The 15,622-nt window shown below is 36.5% G+C and overlaps 1 protein-coding gene across 1 annotated transcript in view; it reads left to right on the forward strand.

The window, feature by feature from the left end:
- Window positions 1–1,104: 1,104 nt before the first annotated feature.
- The window catches only part of LOC138697538 (probable sodium/potassium/calcium exchanger CG1090), a 171,817-nt gene continuing 157,299 nt past the window's right edge, over window positions 1,105–15,622 (forward strand). Inside the window, exons 1-2 of the mRNA XM_069822860.1 lie at window positions 1,105–1,142; window positions 8,395–8,556. The gene's annotated coding sequence lies outside the window, so the exon portion shown is untranslated. The remainder of the gene's footprint in view (window positions 1,143–8,394; window positions 8,557–15,622) is intronic.

Genomic DNA, 15,622 nt, shown 5'->3' on the forward strand with positions numbered 1-15,622 from the left:
GAGATTACTTGTTGTATTATGGGGAAGGAAACATTAATCACCAATTAGGAACAGGATTCTTTGTACATAAAATAATAAAATCAACTGCACGCATTGTATCCTTCACCTGACATAATTAGGAACATTAAATCCAGACGTTTGAGATGGGCAGGGCATGTAGCACGTATGGGCGAATCCAGAAATGCATATAGAGTGTTAGTTGGGAAGCCAGAGGGGAAAAGACCTTTGGGGAGGCCGAGACATAGATGGGAAGATAATATTAAAATGGATTTGAGGGAGGTGGGATATGATGTTAGAGACTGGATTAATCTTGCTCAGGATAGGGATCAATGGCGGGCTTATGTGAGGGCGGCAATGAACCTCCGGGTTCCTGAAAAGCCATAAGTAAGTATCCTGTAATCTCTGAATTAAACTAATCGTATTATTTTGGTACATTCGAAGGCCAAGGACACATATATTCTCAAGTATAATACTAATAGCCTATTAAATAAATTTTTAGAGGAATTATTGTACATACACTCAAACTGACTATTGTTATCTGAGAAGCATTTATTTGAAAATATAAATAAAAGCCACTCCACTGAGCAAAACGACTTGATATTTTCATTTTGTATGATTCTCCGATAAGAAAGTTGTAATATAATAATATTAAATTGGGCTAACCGTCTATACTTATCTAGTTTGTTAGGCATTGATTATTAAACCAAATGTTGGCGTTGGTTTTCAGTATTTTCACTTTTGTGTTCACAAAAGAATTCATTAGTTTTCCTTGACTAGCGTTTAGTATTTTCATTTTGTACTAGATAACTAGATAGTACAGACGGTTAGCCCAATTTAATATAATTATATTAAAACGACTTGAGCGTCACTCATCCTAGCGCTCTCGTCCACTTGTTTTCTGCTCCCGTGTCCCGAGAGCAGTTCGTGGTAGCTCCCTTGGCCAGGCCTGCTATAAGCAATACGTGTTTATTATGCCCAATACCACACTCCAAGGAACTGCAAAACGCACGGTTTGCTGCTTGCGTTACCATTGGCTGAACCTGCTACTACCCAGTGGCCGTGTTATCTTCTCTGGCGTTGAAGGACGGACTCTGTTTAGTCCAGCGGAGACAGTGCAGCAGAGCGGGTTCCACGAAGTAATGGTAAAGTAACGAACTACTAGGAATTAACTTTAATTACACCGTTTTGTAGCTGTTACGGACTAAGTACGATAGGGTTCTGAAGTAAAATTATATCTTAACTAGACGTACCCGTGCGCTCCGCTGCACCCGTTAGGAATAAATATAAAGTAATTACATAATTAAAATAGGACATTTGATCCAGGGAACATTCGTGTTTGATAGAAGGATAAATCGTTTAATATGTTACTTAATTTAAATTGCATCCAAATAATTAAAATGCGATCATTTTGGTCCAGAGACACTCATTTAGTGCAATGATAATTCCTTTAACCTGTTTCTTAATTTTTATTACATGCAACCATAGTTTAATGAAGATTGACATTATTTAGATTTAATGTGTATATTTTATTTTACTTGTTATAGGTTTCCATTGAATTATGGTAATAACTTAATTTTAACCACTGTTTTCTACGTATTCAGTAAATGGCGCTTGGTCCACTATGGTTCTGAACCCTTCAAATAACTTTAATTATATAATATAATATTACATATTATATTATATTATATTATATTATATTATATTATATATTATATTACATTACATTACATTATATTATATTATATTATATTATATTATATTATATTATATTATATTATATTATATCAGAAGTTACTGTAATAACATTATAGCATTATGTCCATCTAGAGAAACTATACTTTCCAATGGTGAAATAATCATTAATTATAGAAATCGGTTAATTTAGCTTCCGATATTACTTCATACAAACACTGAAACATTCTTTGTAGGCTATCTTTCACAGCCTTCGATTGTTGCTGTCCAAGGCCCCTTATAGACGAAGTCATTTGTTTTTTAATTCATTACACGACCTTAGATGGGAATTATTTTAATTTTAAAACTCATTTATCTCATTAAATATCAGTCCTATCAAAATTTTTCAAGGAATAAAAATTATCGGAAATGATTTTTAAAGAAACTTTTGTTATGTAACATTTTTCACAAAAATCAATAATAAGCGAGATATTTCGATTTATTTAATTCAGGCCCCCTTATAACCCCCCTTTTAAATAATGTATTTTGAATGCCATATAGCCTGAAATCTAAGTTACAACGAACTTAATTTATATTCCAATTTTCATCGAAATCCGTTCAGCCATTATCGCGTGAAAAGGTAACAAACATACAGACAGACAGACAGACAGACATATAAACAAAAATGTCAAAAAAGCGATTTTCGGTTTCAGGGTAGTTAATTATATATGTTAGGACCAATTATTTTTGGAAAATCGAAAACTACCAGAAAAATTTCGGCTACAGATTTATTATTAGTATAGATTTGTAACTTAGGAAAACAATCAGGAGCAAGGAATATGTTGAAGTAACTTAATAGATGATTTCTGATTATTAAGCCGTTTAACGTGTTAGCATTTCCAATCGAATGATGATGAAAAGTTCATATTATCAGAGTTTTAAAAGTAAAGGCTGGTTTATATTATAGGAAGTGGCAGAGTGCTTATTACTTATCTCGATTACTAGCTTTTGTGTAAACAGCTTTGGATGGAATTTTAAAGATAGTAGCCGGTAGAGCAGAGTGGATAGCACATGTGGTATAGTACAGCTTTACTACCCCTTCCCCCTCCATAGCGCTCACTCTACTCTACCAGCACTACACTCTACCACAGTCTTAGTACATATAGTCGCGAAGCTCAATACGTAGTAAATATGCAAACATTAGCTAGTTGCTCACCACAAGGATCGCTAATATCGCCTCATTATAGGCAATGCAAAATAGTACCGTCACAGTCTATTGTTTCTAGCACCCTCAAAACTCAAGCTTTGTGACTGTATATAGTAGACTGTGACTCTACCGTTGCAAACAGTTTTAATTACGAAACGAATGTACGGAGATTGTTGTGGTTGTTAAATTATCGTTTTGATTGACATTTTTCATTCTTATTCTTATTCTTTATTTGCCTGAAGTTACAAGAATACAAGAGGCCTCGTCAATGTGATAATATAAAAAAAAACAATGTGTCAATATTTAAAATATTAAAAGAGTAAAAAATAATAAAAATTTAAGGTCAATGTTACTTATGTCCCGCCCACTATAGAGACATAGGCCAATTTTACACATATTTAGTATAACTTGTTGCTTCTTTGACAGGTTAGGTTTGGTTAGTTTAGGTTTTTGTTATAGCCTACCTTGCATATACGATTATAGCGCAATATTGGCAGTGATAAAAGTGAAATATTCGTTCAGTGGGCGTTGGATACTCTACATTCACCAAATTTAACTAAAATACTACATCATTTTCAAAAAATTCATTCATATTATAAAAGGGATTATTTTGTAGCCATCTCTTAATCTGAAATTTAAATTGTGTTTCATTAAGTGCCTTTACATTTGTAGGTATCTTATTATATACTTTTATTGCAGTAATTACATAGCTTGATTGTGTTTTTTGCAACCTGACATGTGGTACACTTAATTGATCATTATTTCTTGTTTCATAGCGATGCAGATTTACTATATTTGTATAATTAGTAATATTCTTGTTTACATACATTAAAAGTTCAAAAATATATGGATTGTAGACTGTCATAATCTTTTCCTTTTTGAAAAGAGATCTACATGATAGTCTGGGTGGTGACATTGTTATAATACGAAATGCCTTTTTCTGCAGCAACAGAATGTTTGGAAGGTCAGAACTATTTCCATACAAAAGTAATCCATATCTAATAACACTTTTAAATAGTGCATAGTAAACTTGTTTTAAATAATGTTCGGGAATCTTGTACATGATACTTCTCAAGAGATAAATTACTCTAGAAATTCTTTTACATACATAACTGACATGGCTATTCCACCTTAGTAATATAGTAATATTACCGTATTCTAAAATATTCTTAATGGAGACTGAAACTATAAAATTAGTGGAATTACACATTTATAATAATACGAATGCATATGGAACATTACGAGTGTGAACTGTAGAAACAAATAAATGACTAATGAGGGGGTCAGAAGCAAAGTGCACTTAAGTTATTTGTGAGAAAATGTGGTTCAAAGTACTTAAGATTTTGTAAATTCCGTGAAATTTTTTGTGTCAATTTTTGTATGTGATGTTGTTAACAGATATATCTCTTTGCCACTAAAATTGTAGATGTTTTAGCTTGCCCTGGATACACTTTACTCATGTTCTTAGAAATGTCACTTGTACTCCTTTGCTTCTGACCCCCCCTCTTATGAGAGTAGCAGCATATGAAAATTGCGTGAAACGTTTATGCTGTTCGCAGCTGCTATTTTGGGCATGGTTGGGATTTTAAGAGTATTTCGAATTTGAAATAAGATTTGATAGGCCTATTTCTTTTCATTTCTTTCCCCTCATTTAACAAGGCGAAACCACAGTCTAGTATATACAGTCGCGAAGCTCAATACGTAGTAAATATGCAAACATTAGATAGTTGCTCACCACTAGGATCGCTAATATCGCCTCATTACAGGCAATGCAAAATAGTACCGTCACAGTCTATTGTTTCTAGCACCCTCAAAACTCAAGCTTCGTGACTGTATATAGTAGACTGTGGCGAAACCTTCTCGTTAACTGCTTCATAAGTGCTTCCTCCACCGCCTGCTCGAACGCATCCATGCATCTGATGGCTGCTTATACTGCCTGCTCATTCAATGGTCGAATATGTAACATGAATAAAAAAAACTGTAGCTAGATGGCAGTTCCTACCGGCCAGTGAAATCGCTTGTGGATATAGGTCATATGCTTTATGTTTGTAGTATGTGATTAAAACATTACTTTATTTCGCGACTCTAATAGCTTATTCTTCATCTTCGTTAATCCATTATATTCTTTGCTCTTGAAAAAACAAGAAAACCGGAAAACTTTTTCTGTGTGGAACTTCCTTACATTACTAAGCAGAGGTTTCACGAATTTATCGACAAGAGTTTCCGACACAAGTTTCTGACGGTTATTCCTAACACACTTCAATATGTAACACTGGCACAAAATAGACAGAACAACATTTTCGGCCTGATACTTCATTATCAGAATTATTGCGAGAGTGTCAAACTAAATTCCGTGTATTGTGGGTCCCTATCACCACGGTATGGCGTGTCCTCAGGTTGCGGATAGAGGAGACGGCCTCCAGATATGGAGGGTAGCTGCGAATATATTGAATAAGCAGTTGTGGACAGCCGATAAGGGGTGGTCCTCCAGCTTGGGGGTTGGGCGAAGGGCTAACAACCCATCACCGTAAAAATAGTTTGTTACGAATCCCTACAATAAGCCTCGGAATAGGACTGATTCTCTGGCACGACCACAGAAAATACGAAATGGAAATATAAAAGTAGGAGATTTATCCTTCGAAGAGGTGGAAAATTTCAAATATCTTGGAGCAACAATAACAAATATAAATGACACTCGGGAGGAAATTAAACGCAGAAAATATGGGAAATGCATGTTATTATTCGGTTCAGAAGCTCTTATCATCCAGTCTGCTGTCAAAAAATCTGAAAGTTAGATTTATAAAACAGTTATATTACCGGTTGTTCTTTATGGTTGTGAAACTTGGACTCTCACTTTGAGAGAGGAACAGAGATTAAGAGTGTTTGAGAATAAGATGCTTAGGAAAATATTTGGGGCTAAGCAGGATGAAGTTACAGGAGAATGGAGAAAGTTACACAACGCAGAACTGCACGCATTGTATTCTTCACCTGACATAATTAGGAACATTAAATCCAGACGTTTGAGATGGGCAGGGCATATAGCACGTATGGGCGAATCCAGAAATGCATATAGAGTGTTAGTTGGGAGGCCGGCGGGAAAAAGACCTTTAGGGAGGCCGAGACGTAGATGGGAGGATAATATTAAAATGGATTTGAGGGAGGTGGGATATGATGATAGAGACTGGATTAATCTTGCACAGGATAGGGACCGATGGCGGGCTTATGTGAGGGCGGCAATGAACCTTCGGGTTCCTTAAAAACCAGTAAGTAAGTAAGTAAGTGTCAAACTAAATTTTGCTCAGGGCAGCGAAATAGTTACGGCCGGTCTAGCTACCCTTATGTATCCACATACAGGGTGGAAGTGAAATAGCCTTGCAGATTTCCAGAGCGAATAGCTTATGTTATGTGTAGCAAAAACTATATCTTATTGGTGAAAAGTTTATGGTCTTTTTCAGATTTTTTTTTTCCAAATGTTTAACAATCTCTTATTGGGTAACTATTGCGAATAGGATCGTGATTTTTGTCCATATGGATAGGAAGTCTAATAAAGAATAATTTATACCTCTGGCGTATTTGAATAGCGTGAACGGTTTTCGTGTAAATTTAATTTTAAAACCTCTAAATTCAAGCCATTGCACGAAGCGAGCGAGTGGCAACGTTTCGGCAGAATGCAGCTTACGTACGGAGACTCACCGAGTTCGTTGACCTCTTACACCTGTATCACGAGTAGAACTTAATGTTCTAATTACCCGTACATTTAATCACAAAACGTAATAACTTATAAGTTTTCTATTAATTTACGTATACCCTATCGTCCCTTTCAATCTGCAAGGTTATTTCACGTTCATCCTGTATAATATGTAGTTTAGAGCAGACATACGGATGAACATAGTAATTATATTTGATCCTGCCACCGTCGCTTTAATTTCCGGGAGCCAATCGCGTTGCAGGTCGGCTACATTTAAACGTGTGCGTCTTGTGATTCGCTTATGAAGACGTTATTCATTTCTTAAGGCTCGATAAATGCTTAATATAATCGCCCGCCATTTTGGCTCTTTCGTTGGCTTTCACAGAAAGCACACGAAGACGTTATTTGCCGCTCAATTATTTGCTCAATTACAGTGCATTTGATTTATTATCGTAGGAGTTACGACATGATAATGTTTAACGGCGTGGCAAATAGATTCCTCGCATGGTAGCTCGGCAACGAAAGAACAAAAATGGCGACTTTATAGAGCCTTCACTTCCTAAGACGTAAGCAAAGAGGAGGAGTCACGCCGGGAATAACAGCGTCGTGACTACACCATTTCAATGAAAGCATTGTTGGAATAGTCTTATGAAAAGGCAGTATGCAGCCATCAGATGCACTGAAGCAGGCCGTGGCTTCCGGCTTCCATGAGAGCCTATTTCGAGACAACAATGCAATTGATAGTCGAAACAATTCGTACAACAAAATAACGCCAGTAAGTTCTTTAAGATTGTAAAGATTCAACTTTTCTTTCAAGTTTACGCATGCAAGCATTGCATGAAAAACATTCTATAATGCATGCCTTTTTCTACTAAATGAAAGCGCATGCAGCAATTGAAAGTTACCCAACGCCGGTCGATATCTTGTACGTTATTTCGTTCAACGGTAGCATGTAGCGAGCAGCTGATTGTTCTAGGTGGCAGCACAGTCTAGTATGTACAGTCACGAAGCTCAAGTTGTGAGGGTGGTAGGAACAATAGACTGTGCCGGTACTATTTCGCATTGTCTGTATTGAGGCGATAGTAGCGATCCTAGTGGTTAGCAACTATCTATGGATGCATATTTACTACGTATTGAGCTTCGTGACTGTACATACTAGACTGTGGTGGCAGTAAGCTGAAAATTGTTTAGTTTGGTGATGTTTGACCATTTAAGCTGAAAATGGCAACAAATACGATTAACATTATTGAAGATTAATGCAAGCACTATTGTCTATTTCAGAATCAAGTGTGTCTTAAGTATTGAATTGATGTTTAATGTTTATTAAAGCTGACATTCAACTCAGCACTCCATGTAGATATAAAATCTGCACGCGTCTTCACTGAATGTGCTGTCTTTCGATATCCTCCCCAGTGTGCATGCGTACATGCATGGATAGTTGAAGCATGTGGATGCAGCTTAATGGTTAATATCGTTACAGAGAATATGGAAATTAATTACACAGTTGAGTAATTTAGAATTGAAGTATGATATATTATTTTTGTATTTATACTCTCCGCATTTATTTATCACCCCCATTTGTGTACAAATAATGCTGCTTGAGTGACGTAGTGCTCTTGCACATGATGTCATCACGTTAACAGAGAATATGATCAGATTTATCGAATGTCAAGCACATAAATGTTTTATGTTAAAAGGTGGCAAAAGAAGGCTTTGATGTTGCTGAATTAATATACTGGTATATGTTATTATCCGCCCTTTAAAACATACAGTACTAGACCTATCCTATTTATATTAAGAAATAAAATATTCTTTAATATTGTTACAGTGATCTGTGGTGCGACAGCCCAAGATTTGCCAAGCCCTTCCAGCCGACTGCTAGCCTCATGTCCATGTGTCTCAGCAGAGGTGAACGATCATCCTATCAGACTGGGAATAATGCATGGTCAACGTGATGCTTCCCTCCACCCAGCCACTCTAGTTGTATTCTGTAAGTTACAGCCTGATGTTCTCTTCTTTTACAAATTGTCAAAGGTTCCTAATTTCTAAACATGGCCCACGATTAAGTTAATTTTTCATTGTTATTATTGCCGGTTTACAAGCAAATCACATGAAGTAAAAAATATTACTTTTGAGAAAAAGGCATTTGAAAGTTCTTGACAAAACTGAATCCTCAAAATTTTATTTTCAGTAAGCTTTTCGTGACGTTCATTTTATTTTTCAATTCTAAGTTCATACATATGCATTATGTACAGTAAATTATATACGGCTATTTATGGAAATGTTAAATCCCTATTTAAAAAAACACACACAAAAAAAAAATTCAGTTTAAAAGATTACCGTAGTCACCCTAGACAGCTACAGCATATTATGTTGGAAATGTTCCTCCGTTTCAATGTGTATTTGTCCAGATTGATTGTTGCTTAGTTACTAATCTTGCCGTATACATAAGATGTAGAAATATGTATATTACTACTACAAACAAAAGATATAAGGCCGTTTTCATAGATATTTTTAGCGCGGGTTTCCGGTGGATGATCAGCGTTTTTCGTATTCATAAACCAGTGTTAGCGATAGACTATGATTTGAATTCTGTACTAGTAACCAATGGATCGCCGGTGCTAGCTTAGTACACTCGTAGCGCGTGCTGCGAAATGTCTATGAATAGCACCCTTACTGATTAAATAAATAATAAGACAATTTTAATCCACGCACAATTAGATATCCACCTGACACCCATTCAGAACAGTAAACTGCCAGTATCGCAAGTTATTGTTTAGTCCGACTTCGTATTTCGTAATGGCATTTGTCTCGGCTCTACTCTGTCATAGACACAGAGCACTGATTATTTGTTTTACCTGTGAGATTACTCTTTGCCATGCTCCTACTGGAGTGACATCTCTCGTAATTGTTCCTGATCCATGTGGCCTCTGCTTTATCTGCTAGTCTTTGTTACTTAGAAAAGAGATCTTTTCAAGTCCTCATAGATGGCCAACTATCTTCCACTTATACAGCAGAAGCTGGAGTTCCACAAGGCTCTGTACTTGCTCCTATATTGTCCTGTCTCTACACTTCAGACATTCCTACTACTCTCAAAACTAAAACACTTCTGTATGCTGATGACACAGTTATATACAGTGTTAAATTCAGTCCTCAATATGCTGTCTCTGCAGTTCAAAACCATGTACTTCTATTAGAAGAATGGCTTAAAGAATGGCGTATTTCTTTAAATCCTGAAAAATGTCAATCAATAATTTTCTCCAAGTGTTTAAAAAGACCTCGTGATAAAATAAAAATATGCAATCGAGAAATTCAATACAGTGACCATGTAAAATATCTTAGTATTACTCTTGATAACAAGTTGTTATGGCACAAGCACATAAAATCTGTAACAGCTAAGAGCTCTCTTAGAATATCTCATCTTTACCCCCTGTTCAAATCTCCTGTTCTCAGTCTAAGAAGAAAAGTTATGCTCTACAAAATGCTGATTTTACCGATCCTAACTTACGTTGCCCCAGCTTGGTGTTATATTCCAAAAACAGGCTTTCAACCTCTTCAAATTGTTCAAAATAAAATACTCCGAATAATACATAATTCGGACTGGTACACAACAAATGCACAAATACACTTTGATTTGGACATGACATTTCTGAAAGACTCATTACGTGAACAAGTTAAGAAGTTGTATAACAGTGCAAATTCAAGTGAAAATCCATTCATCAAGCGTCTTGGTCAATACAATGCAAATTTCTACAAGAAACACAGAACACCAAAATCCTTTTTAAGTGAATAATATGCACTTTTCCACAACCTCTGACTTCCTTAAACCTACACTAATGTCTCTGTGCGCAATTGTTTTGACAGCTGGACAAGAACAATGTTTGTGCATCATTATTTAAATTTACACTAAAATACGAAAAGGCAGAAAACATATTTGTTTTGGAACTTTATCAACAAATTGGTGAATGTGAAAAAAAAAAAAAAATGCTAGTCTTTGGGGTTCGGGTTGGGCTTAGATGATAATTATAAGCAAATCCCGGTTTCAGGTCAGGCTCTGCTCTGGCTCATACCAGGCCGGGCCAGATTGGGTCTAAGAATTTCGACATGTGCAGACCTCTATCTCATACATAACGTAAGATTCAGCTAAAACACATCATTCAGAAACAGTGGCGAACTGCATTGGTTGAAGCCCAAAATGCTTTAGATATGATGCATTCTATTAGCTGCGAATTTAAGGGAACTCAGAGACTTGTAGCCCACTAGGTCAGAAAAACTAAAATGTTACTATGTCAAAATAATTTACATTTTGCTCGAAAAAAAATAATACCTCATTTTAAGGTTATTTTAATGCTTAACGGTAAATTCCTAATGTGTTTTGATATTTATGGACTTACATTTACATATTTTCTATCTAGAATGAAGTATGAAAGTATTTCAACACACAATGTCTAGGTCTACAAAGAGAATATTTTCTGGATCTTCTTTCAGCTATCATGTGAATGGATATCGAAATGTATGTGCAAAAAGAAAACACGTTAAAGAGTAAAATACACGCATTTTACAGAATAGTACTTAACAAAATTGTAAAACGAAAGATTGGAATCAGATCGTCTTACGTATACTGCAATTGTTAGTGCTTGCTGATTTTTGGTGTGACAGCACAAGTCTTGAAGGAACACTAATCACGTTCTCAGTGTTGCATATACACCAGACTTCTTCCTTTTTCTGACTTTTAGATTTTGCATCTTATTCTTTTATACAGACATTCACATTAGTGTTGTCTATCGATGAATTTCAGGAAATTAAATCCAGTAGCATTACAAAGCTGAGGTCGCATTGCGGTCTCCCGGGTTGATTTCCAATTGATGGGGTGCACAATGAGTCATTTGTGCTTAAGTGCTGCAGTAGTAGTCTATACCCTTAATTCAGAAGAAGACGACGATGATAAAGGGCAAGGTTTTTATGAATAATCCTCATTTGTTGAATGGGTGACAATTCAGTGCCCATAACTAACTCTAGGAATGTTCTTACACTCTCACTCATAACTAAACTATTGACAGAATGAAGGCAATATTGAAGAAAGAGCTGAAGGCTCAATAAGGAACATTTTAGAAACATACACATATAAATACATAAAAATTCGCATATTAAAAGCAATATTCTATATGGCGTGATGATGGGCCCAGGGCGGTAAATTTGTAGCAGTGGTAACATTTTGAGAAAAGAAGAACTCGAGCTGAAAATTATTCAAAAAATATTTCATGCTGAAGATGATGTTACTGATGAACAAAAATGCGAATATTAGTAATTATCATAAATTGATTAAGTTTTTGAAGCAATTCGGATAATTAATGTTTTCTTGATATATTTTAAAGTTACATACATTGAATACATTAAAATATTAAAGTTTTTGAAGCAATTCGGATAATTAATGTTTTCTTGATATATTTTAAAGTTACATACATTGAATACATTAAAATATTAAAGTTTTTGAAGCAATTCGGATAATTAATGTTTTCTTGATATATTTTAAAGTTACATACATTGAATACTTGTTTCTTCAATTGTTTTACTTTCTTTAAATTACCGGTATGTAATTTATTATTATTATTATGTACCTGTATATTCATTGCAATAAACTATAATTTACAATTATTAAGAGACCAGCCTCATGGTCTAGTGGTCAGAGCTTCTGGCTTCCCGGTTAGAGCACAGGAATTTTTCCTTAAAGGGGATTATTCCTGTGTTCGTCCATGGTCTGGAATTTGGATTAAGTATAGATTTAAGACCTCTCCTGGCACCACATTATCATAATCATCCTATCACATCATCGGGGTAATGTAACTCCGCCTTCCAGGCACCCCAACCTCAGAAGTGGGTTACAACTAAGCCATGGCCAGGAGAGAAGACCAGAAGTGTCGAAAAGACAACCTGGTGGCATTGGATAAAAAAAAATATATATTTTTTCCTACTTCGCAGATGTCTGCTTTAGATAGTAATAATAATAATAATAATAATAATAATAATAATAATAATAATAATAAAGCCGTAAATCCCCAGTGGGGCAAGGCCTCCTGCTTGGGCAGGGGTGGCTCAAGTCTTGACCATCAGAAGAGCCGACCTGATGGTCTATTTACATTCCTAGTTCTTTGTCCACAATTTTACTAGCACTGGTTGACTGCGTCCCTCCACCGTGTTCTTTGGCGTCCTATTCTGGTCCACAGTCCTCCTAGCTTCAACTTGAACTCGTCCCCCCATCTGGTTCTCGGTCGTCCAGCCAATTCTTGGATCCCACAGTGTCGCCATGTGTGCCCATCTGGTAGGATGCATTCGTACCACGTGTCCTCCCCAGCACCATTTCATCCTATTAGCGAGTGCGACCACGTCCTCTACGCCACTTCGTCGCCGTACTTCTTCGTTTCTGATTCTGTCCTTCAGGCTTATCCCGATTATTTTCCTTTCCATTCTTCTTTGGCATCTTCCTAATTTAATGCCTGTTTCTTGGTGAGTGACCAGGATTGCGCCCCATACAGAAGTACAGGTGCAATGCAGCTGTTGAAGATCTGCCTCTTGTTCTGCAATTTCTGGCTCTTGTCCATTAGGATGAAGGACAGACTCCAAAACTTTCTCATGCCGATGCTATTCGTCTATCAATTTCTTTATCCATGCTGTTCTGAAATGATATGGTCTGGCCAAGGTAAATGTATTGCGTGACAAATTCGATGTTCGCATTGTTGACGATCATCTGCCCTTCTGCGTCATTTGTCAGTACTTTGGTTTTGCTGGTGTTGATTTTTAGGCCTACTGCTATGCTTTCTTCGCACAATTCGTTCAGCATCTCTTCCAAATGTTTCCTGGATCTAGCAAACAGAACCACATCATCAGCAAAGTGTAGATTGGTCAGTTTTCTTCCGTCGATAGATATGCTGTGCTTGCGACCCCAACGTAACTTGCGAAAGACCTCCTCCAATACTCAATTAAAGATCTTCGGTGACAAGGGATCTCCTTGTCTTACCCCTCGCTGTATGTTGGTGTTCCTTCTGTATCCAATTTCACTTTTGTTGTGTTTCTTTGGTACAGCACGACAAGCAGTCTAATATATTTGATTGGAACATCCTGATTCTTGTTTAGATAGTAGCATATATTAAATTGTTGTTGCACGTCATTTTTTTTTTCTTTTACAGTTTGACTGCTAAATGTATAAGATTTGCATGAGTTAGTTGGTAGGTGGGTGTAAACTCTTATCTGGCCCTCAGACATAGCACTACTTAAATATGGGGCTGCTTGGATGGTTTATGCCTGTCTACTCTCTCAGTTTCTGCTCAGATCTCGACAGCTGATCACACCATTCTGACTGGCCTCACGTTCTGTGTATTCCAAACAAGCAGTATTTGGTGCAAATCCCAGTGCCACTCAGGGAGTTTTGAAATCTTAGCAGATAATACAAGAGACTATTCTGCATTACTAGTACCGCCACCTCCAACATAATTGTCAACACAAAAGCACATACAGAAATACAAAATTTACAAGTAGTTTGGGCATACACTCTGTTACTAAACAACGTATTTAATTAATTAATTAACTAGTGGACTTACTCGTGTTAATTATGTAAGTTTGTGCGGCTTACAGCTGTTTCGGTGTTTCACACACCATCGTCAGAGCCTACTAGATCTCGGCGTCAGCTCGAACTTCTCTGCCTGTTATATGGATGTGTTTGATTGTTGAAAGGTGTTGAAAAGTGGAGTCAAATAGTGTGTGTGTACTGAAATTGATCTGTGTGTTGAGAATTTGATCAGTGTGTTTGTATATTTCGTATTGTTCTAGTGTGTTGAGTTTTTGGTTCTTGGGTTGTATGTGTAGGGTTTCCATGTCCGTATTTATGTTATTGTATGTGTGGTTAGCATTCGTTATCTGATCAGCGTATGTAGATGTATTGTGTCCTCTGGTCAATTTCAGTACACACACACTATTTGACTCCATTTTTCAACACCTTTCAACAATAAAACACACCCACATAACAGGCAGAGAAGTTCGAAATGACGCTGAGATCTAGTAGGCTCTGACGGTGGTTGGTGAAACACCAAAACAGCTGTAAGCTGCACAAACTTACATAATTAACACGAGTAAGTCCACTAGTTAATTAATTAATTATATTCAAGTGTTAAAAGTAGTGTACGCAAGATTCAAAATGAATGTATTTAAGTACCAAAACTACAGTTTTACCCGAGTGAAAATGATTATAAAAAGAAGGGGATTTTTCCATCATGAACTGTTAGTCACCTTCACGGACTTCAATCATAACAGAATTGGCTGGCTCCCGTGCTTTCTCGGGTAATTTCTTAGCAAATTCCCAGTCTCTAATCTAGCAGTGTTATGAATACCATTTTTAAGATGGGATCACCAGGAAGGTGGAATTTGCTAATCTCAATGATACGATTACAAAAAGGATAATGACTAACAGACTTACTTACTGGCTTTTAAGGAACCCGGAGGTTCATTGCCGCCCTCACATAAGCCCGCCATCGGTCTCTATCCTGAGCAAGATTAATCCAGTCTCTATCATCATATCCCACCTCCCTCAAATCCATTTTAATATTATCCTCTCATCTACGTCTCGGTCTCCCTAAAGGTTTTTTTCCCTCCTGCCTCCCAACTAACACTCTATATGCATTTCTGGATTCGCCCATACGTGCTACATGCCCTGCCCATCTCAAACGTCTGGATTTAACGTTCCTAATTATGTCAGGTGAAGAATACAATGCGTGCAGTTCTGTGTTGTGTAACTTTCTCCATTCTCCTGTAACTTCATCCCTCTTAGCCCCAAATATTTTCCTAAGCATCTTATTCTCAAACACCCTTAATCTCTGTTCCTCTCTCAAAGTGAGAGTCCAAATTTCACAACCATAAAGAACAACTGCTAATATAACTGTTTAATAAATTCTAACTTTCAGATTTTTTGACAGCAGACTAGATGATAAAAGCTTCTCAACCGAATAATAAGAGGCATTTCCCATATTTATTCTGCGTTTAATTTCCTCCCGAGTATCATTTATATT

This window comes from Periplaneta americana, chromosome 4 (assembly GCF_040183065.1).
Source record: "Periplaneta americana isolate PAMFEO1 chromosome 4, P.americana_PAMFEO1_priV1, whole genome shotgun sequence".
Classification (NCBI taxonomy): domain Eukaryota; kingdom Metazoa; phylum Arthropoda; class Insecta; order Blattodea; family Blattidae; genus Periplaneta; species Periplaneta americana.